Below are 8,837 nucleotides of genomic sequence, written 5' to 3' on the forward strand. Positions count from 1 at the left end.
TATGGGGTCTATGGGGTTCTATGGGGTTCTATGGGGTTCTATGGGGTTCTATGGGTTCTATGGGGTCTATGGTGTTATATGGGGTTCTATGGGGTTCTATGGGGTTCTATGGGGTTCTATGGGGTCTATGGGGTCTATGGGGTTCTATGGGGTTCTATGGGGTTCTATGGGGTCTATGGGGTCTATGGGGTTCTATGGGATCTATGGTGTTATATGGGGTTCTATGGAGTTCTATGGGGTTCTATGGGGTTCTATGGGGTTCTATGGGGTCTATGGGGTCTATGGGGTTCTATGGGGTTCTATGGGATCTATGGGGTTCTATGGGGTTCTATGGGGTCTATGGGGTTCTATGGGTTCTATGGGGTTCTATGGGGTCTATGGGATTATATGGGGTTATATGGGGTTATATGGGGTTCTATGGGGTTATATGGGGTTATATGGGGTTCTATGGGGTCTATGGGGTTGTATGGGGTTATATGGGGTTATATGGGGTTATATGGGGTTCTATGGGGTCTATGGGGTTCTATGGGGTTCTATGGGTTCTATGGGGTCTATGGGGTATGAGTACCGTTGTGTGATGTTCCGTCCCTGTTCCGTCCCAGTTCCGGTACAAAACCCGCGTGTACAAACAGACCAACCTGGATGAGAAGCAACTGGCCAAGCTGCACACCAAGGTAACACACACCCAGCCCCATAGGGCACAGCCAGCCCCATAGACAACACCCAGCCCCATAGCAAACACCCAGCCCCATAGGGCACAGCCAGCCCCATAGGAAACACCCGGCCCCATAGGAAACACCCAGCCCCATAGACAACACCCAGCCCCATAGGGCACACCCAGACCCATAGGGCACACCCAGCCCCATAGGAAACCCAGCCCCATAGGACACACCCAGCCCCATAGGAAACACCCAGCCCCATAGACAACACACAGCCCCATAGGACACACCCAGCCCCATAGGGCACACCCAGCCCCATAGACAACACACAGCCCCATAGGAAACACCCAGCCCTATAGACAACACCCAGCCCCATAGGACACAGCCAGCCCCATAGGAAACACCCAGCCCCATAGGAAACCCAGCCCCATAGGACACACCCGGCCCCATAGGAAACACCCAGCCCCATAGGAAACACCCAGCCCTATAGACAACACCCAGCCCCATAGGGCACACCCAGCCCCATAGGCCACGCCCACAACCCATAGGCCACGCCCACACCCATAGGCCACGCCCACACCCATAGGCCACGCCCACAACCCATAGACCACGACCACAATCCATAGGCCACGCCCACAATCCGTAGGCCACGCCCACACCCATAGGCCACACCCCCTTTAGGCCACACCCCATTTAGGCCACGCCCCCACCATAAGGAACACCCGTAGGCCACACACCCCCTCCGGCCACGCCCACACATAGAGCCACGCCCCTTAGGCCACGCCCACCCATAAAGCCACACCCCTTAGGCCACGCCCACACCATAAGGCCACACCCCCATAGGCCACGCCCACCCACAGGCCACGCCCCTTCCTTAGGCCAAGCCCACCCACAGGCCACGCCCCTTCCTTAGGCCACGCCCACCCATAGGCCACGCCCACCTCCTATTGGACACGCCCCCCATGGCCCCATAGACCCCCATTGCCCCATTACCCCTCATAGCCCCATAGTCCCCATTGACCCCATAGCTCCCATTGACCCCATAGCCCCCCACTGCCCCATTACCCCTATTACCTCCATTACCCCATGGCCCCATAGCCCCCCATTGCCCCATAGACCCCCATCACCCTATTACCCCCATATCCCCCATACCCGCCTGACCCCATTGCTGCCCCATAGACGGGGCTGCGTAAGTTCCTGGACTACGTCCTGACCCCCCATTGCCCCATAGACCCCCATTAGCCCCATTACCCCCCATAGACACCCCATTACCCCATATAGCGCCCCCCATTACTGACCAATCACCTATCCATTACCCCCCAATCCCCTATAACCCCCACTGACCCATTGCTGCGACCCCATAGCCCCCATTACCCCCATAACCCCATTACCCCCATTACCCCATTACCCCATAACCCCATACCCCCCTGACCCCATTGCTGCCCCATAGACCCCCATTACCCCCATAGACCCCCATTACCCCCATTACCCCATTACCCCCCATATCCCCATACCCCCTGACCCAAATTGCGCCCACAGACCCCCATTACCTGCCATCACGCCATTACCCTCCATATCCCCCAATACCCCCCTGACCCATTTGCTGCCCCATAGACGGGGCGCCCGCAAGTCATCCTGGACTACGTCCTGACCCCCATTGCCCCATAGCCCCCAAGACCCCCATACCCCCCATATCCCCCCCCATACCCCCTGACCCATTGTTGCCCCATTAACTCAGGGCTGTGTATAGTTCCTGGTTCCACATCTGAACCCCATTGCCCATAGCCCCCCATTACCCCATTACCCAATTACACCATTACCATACCCCCATTACCCCATTGCTCATTAACCCCTATACCCCATAACCCAACCCCCGACCTCCATGCTGCCCACACGACGGGGCCTGCTGTAAGTTCCTGGACTAAACGTCTAGACCGGCCACATTGCCCCATAGACCCCCATTACTCCATAACCCATATACCCCCATTACCATTACCAAGATCAATCCCCCTAAACCCCACACCCCCCTGACCCCCATGTGCGCCCCATAGACGGGCCCTGCGTAAGGTTCCTGGCTAATGTCTGACGCCTCCATCTGCCCCATAGACCCCCATTAACCATCCATAGCCCCCATACCCCATTAACCCCAATATCCCCATACCCCCCTGAGCCCAGTTGCCTTGCCTTGGCACACATAGAAGCGCCCCATTAACCGTCCATAGCCCCCCATTACCCCCATTGGTCCCATAGACCCCCATTACCCCCTATTACCCCATATCCCCCATTACCCCCCATTACCCCCCATAACCCCATACCCCCCTGACCCCATTTGCTGCCCCATAGACCCCCATTACCCCATAGCCCCCCATTTAACCCTCATACCCCCATACCCCCCTGACCCCATTGCTGCCCCATAGACCCCATAGCCCCATACCCCATTACGCCATATCCCCCATAACCCGACTCCATTGCTGCCATAAACCCCCATTACCACCCATAGACCCCCATTACCCCCATAGACCCCCCATTGCCCCATAGACCCCATAGACCCCATTACCCCCTATTTACCCCATATCCCCATAGCCGCCCCATTGCCCCCATTACCCATTATACCTCCATAGACCCCATTACCTCCAATTACCCCCTATAAACCCCGAATACCCCCCTGACCTCCATGGCTGGCGGAGTAGACTCCCCATTACCATAACCCCATACCCTGACCCCATTTGCTGCCCCATAGACCCATTGCCCCCATATACCTCCCATACTCCCATATCCCCATAAACCCCCCCTGACCCCATCACCCCCTGCCCATTGCGCCCACCATAAACCCCAACCCCATAAGGCCCCCATTACCACCCACAATATCCCCCCATACCCCCAACATGTGCGATGTCTCAATTCAGACTGCCCTTCCATAGACCCCCATTACCCCAATAGCCCCATTACCCCCATTACCCCCATATCCCCATATCCCCTTGACTCCCATGCGCCCATAGACCCTCATTGCCCCAATACCCCATGCCCCCCATAGCCCCAATTACCCATAACCCATATCCCCGACTCCCATTGCTGCCAGTCCATAGCCCCCCATCCTCCATACCTCCAATACGCGAGAGCCCCCTGACCCATTGCTGCCCCATAGCCCCCCATTAACCCCATTACCCCATATTCCCATAATCCCCCCTGACTCCCCATGCTGGCCCCATACAGACCCCCATTGACTCCCATTACTCCCATTACCCCCATACCCCATACCCCCCTGACCCCATTGCTGCCCCATAGACCCCCATTGCCCCCATTACCCCATTACCCCCATATCCCCCATCCCCCTGACCCCATTGCTGCCCATAACCCCATTACCCCCCATATGACCCCTCATTACCCCATTACCCCCCATTACCCTCACCCTCCCATTACCCCCATATCCCCCATACCCCCTGACCCCATTGCTGCCCCATAGACCCCCATTACCCCATAGAGACCCCCATTATCCCCATTACCCCATTACCCCCCATATCCTCCATAACCCCCCTGACCCCATTGCTGCCCCATTAGACGTCCCATACCCATAGCCCCATAATACTCCCCATTACTCCCATATCCCCCATATCCTGACCATTGCTGCTCCATAGCCCCCTAGACCCCCCATCTAACCCCCATACCCATTACCCCCCTGACTCGCCATTGCTGCTCCATAGACTCCCCATTACCCCATTACCCGCCCATATCCCCCCATACCCCCCTGACCGCCATTGCTGACCGCCATAGACCGACCCATTAACCCCATCACCCGCCCATAAGCCCCCATTACTCCCCTTATTACCCCATATCCCCCATACACCCCTGACCCCATTGCTGCCCACCACAGACTGGGGGCTGCGTAAGTTCCTGGACTACGTCCAACACGGCTCCGCTGATAAAGTCGCCCGGCTGCTGGATCGTGGCCTGGACCCCAACTACCACGACTCCGACTCGGGGGGTGAGTCACTGCCGGCCCCATAGGGCTGAGACCCCATGGACACCATGGACCCATAGAGCATGGACCCCATTGACCCCATTGACCCCATGGACCCCATAGAGCTGCGACCCCATGGACCCCATTGACCCCATAGGGCTGAGACCCCATTGACCCCATAGAGCATGGACCCCATTGACCCCATTGACCCCATAGAGCATGGACCCCATTGACCCCATAGAGCATGGACCCCATTGACCCCATTGACCCCATGGACCCCATGGACCCCATTGACCCCATAGGGCTGAGACCCCAATGACCCCATGGACCCCATAGGGCTGAGACCCCATGGACCCCATGGACCCCATGGACCCCATTGACCCTATAGAGCATGGACAACATTGACCCCATAGGGCTGAGACCCCATTGACCCCATAGAGCTGAGACCCCATTGACCCCATAGGGCTGAGACCCCACTGACCCCATGGACCCCATAGGGCTGAGACCCCATGGACCCCATGGACCCCATAGGGCTGAGACCCCATGGACCCCATGGACCCCATAGAGCATGGACCCCATTGACCCATAGAGCTGAGACCCAATGACCCCATGGACCCCATAGGGCTGAGACCCCATGGACCCCATAGGGCTGAGACCCCATGGACCCCATGGACCCCATAGGGCTGAGACCCCAATGACCCCATGGACCCCATAGGGCTGAGACCCCACGGACCCCATGGACCCCATGGACCCCATAGAGCTGAGACCCCACTGACCCCATGGACCCCATAGAGCTGAGACTCCAATGACCCCATGGACCCCATAGGGCTGAGACCCCAATGACCCCATGGACCCCATAGAGCTGAGACCCCATAGACCCCATGGACCCCATAGAGCATGGACCCCATTGACCCCATAGGGCTGAGACCCCATGGACACCATGGACCCCATAGGGCTGAGACCCCATGGACACCATGGACCCCATAGGGCTGAGACCCCATTGACCTCATAGGGCTGAGACCCCAATGACCCTATGGACCCCATTGACCCTATAGAGCTGAGACCCCATGGACCCCATAGGGCTGAGACCCCATTGACCCCATGGACCCCATTGACCCCATTGACCCTATAGAGCATGGACCCCATTGACCCCATTGACCCCATGGACCCCATGGACCCCATTGACCCATAGAGCATGGACCCCATTGACCCCATTGACCCCATGGACCCCATAGAGCTGAGACCCCATGGACCCCATTGACCCCATAGGGCTGAGACCCCACTGACCCCATAGAGCATGGACCCCATTGACCCCATTGACCCCATTGACCCTATAGAGCTGAGACCCCATGGACCCCATGGACCCCATAGGGCTGAGACCCCATGGACCCCATAGAGCATGGACCCCATTGACCCATAGAGCTGAGACCCCATGGACCCCATGGACCCCATAGGGCTGAGACCCCACTGACCCCATGGACCCCATAGAGCTGAGACCCCACTGACCCCATGGACCCCATAGAGCTGAGACCCCATTGACCCCATAGAGCTGAGACCCCATTGACCCCATAGGGCTGAGACCCCATGGACACCATGGACCCCATGGACCCCATTGACCCCATAGAGCTGAGACCCCATGGACACCATGGACCCCATAGGGCTGAGACCCCATGGACCCCATGGACCCCATAGGGCTGAGATCCCATTGACCCCATGGACCCCATAGGGCTGAGACCCCATGGACCCCATAGGGCTGAGACCCAATGACCCCATGGACCCCGTAGGGCTGAGACCCCATGGACCCCATGGGCCCCATTGACCCCATAGAGCATGGACAACATTGACCCCATAGGGCTGAGACCCCATGGACCCCATGGACCCCATTGACCTGACCCTATAGAGCATGGACAACATTGATCCCATAGGGCTGAGACCCCAATGACCCCATTGACCCCATAGGGCTGAGACCCCATTGACCCCATGGACCCCATAGAGCTGAGACCCCATGGACCCCATGGACCCTATAGAGCATGGACAACATTGACCCCATAGGGCTGAGACCCCATGGACCCCATGGACCCCATAGAGCTGAGACCCCAATGACCCCATTGACCCCATAGGGCTGAGACCCCATTGACCCCATAGAGCATGGACAACATTGACCCCATAGGGCTGAGACCCCAATGACCCCATAGAGCATGGACCCCATAGAGCATGGACCCCACTGACCCCATGGACCCCATAGGGCTGAGACCCCATTGACCCCATGGACCCCATAGGGCTGAGACCCCAATGACCCCATGGACCCCATAGGACTGAGACCCCAATGACCCCATGGACCCCATTGACCCCATAGAGCATGGTCCCCATTGACCCATAGGGCTGAGACCCCATTGACCCCATGGACCCCATAGGGCTGAGACCCCACTGACCCCATGGACCCCATTGACTCTATAGAGCATGGACCCCATTGACCCCATTGACCCCATAGAGCATTGACCCCATGGACCCCATGGACCCCATTGACCCTAAAGAGCATGGACCCCATTGACCCCATTGACCCCATGGACCCCATAGAGCATGGACCCCACTGACCCCATTGACCCCATAGAGCTGAGACCCCACTGACCCCATGGACCCCATTGACCCTATAGAGCATGGACCCCATTGACCCCACTGACCCCATTGACCCCATAGAGCTGAGACCCCACTGACCCCATGGACCCCATTGACCCTATAGAGCATGGACCCCATTGACCCCATGGACCCCATGGACCCCATAGAGCTGAGACCCCATTGACCCCATTGACCCCATAGAGCTGAGACCCCATTGACCCCATTGACCCCATTGACCCCATATAGCATGGACAACATTGACCCCATTGACCCCATAGAGCTGAGACCCCACTGACCCCACTGACCCCATAGAGCATGGACCCCATTGACCCATAGGGCTGAGACCCAATGACCCCATTGACCCATAGGGCTGAGACCCAATGACCCTATTGACCCCATAGGGCTGAGACCCCAATGACCCCATGGACCCCATAGAGCATGGACCCCATTGACCCATAGGGCTGAGACCCCAATGACCCCATGGACCCCATAGGGCTGAGACCCCATTGACCCCATGGACCCCATAGGGCTGAGACCCCAATGACCCCATGGACCCCATTGACCCCATGGACCCCATAGAGCATGGACAACATTGACCCCATAGGGCTGAGACCCAATGACCCCATGGACCCCATTGACCCATAGGGCTGAGACCCCATTGACCCCATGGACCCCATGGACCCCATAGGGCTGAGACCCCAATGACCCCATAGACCCCATAGAGCATGGACCCCATTGACCCCATGGACCCCATAGGGCTGAGACCCCATTGACCCCATGGACCCCATTGACCCTATAGAGCATGGACACCATGGACCCCATAGGGCTGAGACCCCAATGACCCCATGGACCCCATAGGGCTGAGACCCCATGGACCCCATGGACCCCATAGAGCATGGACCCCACTGACCCCATTGACTCCATAGAGCATGGACCCCATTGACCCCATTGACCCCATAGAGCATGGACACCATTGACCCTATGGGCCCCATAGAGCTGAGACCCCATGGACCCCATTGACCCATAGGGCTGAGACCCCATTGACCCCATAGAGCTGAGACCCCATGGACCCCATAGGGCTGAGGCCCCACTGACCCCATGGACCCCATTGACCTATAGAGCATGGACAACATTGACCCCATAGGGCTGAGACCCCACTGACCCTATGGACCCCATTGACCCCATAGGGCTGAGACCCCATTGACCCCATATAGCATTGACCCCACTGACCCCATAGAGCATGGACCCCATTGACCCCATAGAGCATGGACCCCATAGACCCCATGGACCCATAGCATGTGGACCCCATTGACTCCATAGAGCACTGACCCCATTACCCCCATTACCCCCAATACCCCCATTCACCCCATAGCCCCCATTACCCCATTACCCCCATTGACCCCATTGCTGTGGGTTGCAGAGACCCCTCTGACGTTGGCAGCGCAGCGGGACGGTCCCGGGGAGGTTGAGATCATTCGGCTGCTTTGTCTGGGGGGGGCACACCTGGATTTTAGGGCCCGCGATGGGGCCACGGCCCTACACAGAGCGGTGTGCACCAGGAGATACCCAGCACTGCTGGTACGGGGCGGGGGATATATGGGGGT

General features: G+C 58.3%; 1 long non-coding RNA gene across 1 annotated transcript in view; it reads left to right on the plus strand.

Annotated features, from left to right (window-relative positions):
- The first annotated feature begins 581 nt into the window (after window positions 1-581).
- Window positions 582-8,837, plus strand: part of LOC107307378 — an 11,154-nt gene continuing 2,898 nt past the window's right edge. The window contains exons 1-3 of the long non-coding RNA XR_004305805.1: window positions 582-674; window positions 4,531-4,641; window positions 8,654-8,811. This is a non-coding gene — a long non-coding RNA (uncharacterized LOC107307378). The remainder of the gene's footprint in view (window positions 675-4,530; window positions 4,642-8,653; window positions 8,812-8,837) is intronic.

The sequence above is a fragment of the Coturnix japonica genome, unplaced genomic scaffold (assembly GCF_001577835.2).
Source record: "Coturnix japonica isolate 7356 unplaced genomic scaffold, Coturnix japonica 2.1 chrUnrandom570, whole genome shotgun sequence".
Classification (NCBI taxonomy): Eukaryota; Metazoa; Chordata; class Aves; order Galliformes; family Phasianidae; genus Coturnix; species Coturnix japonica.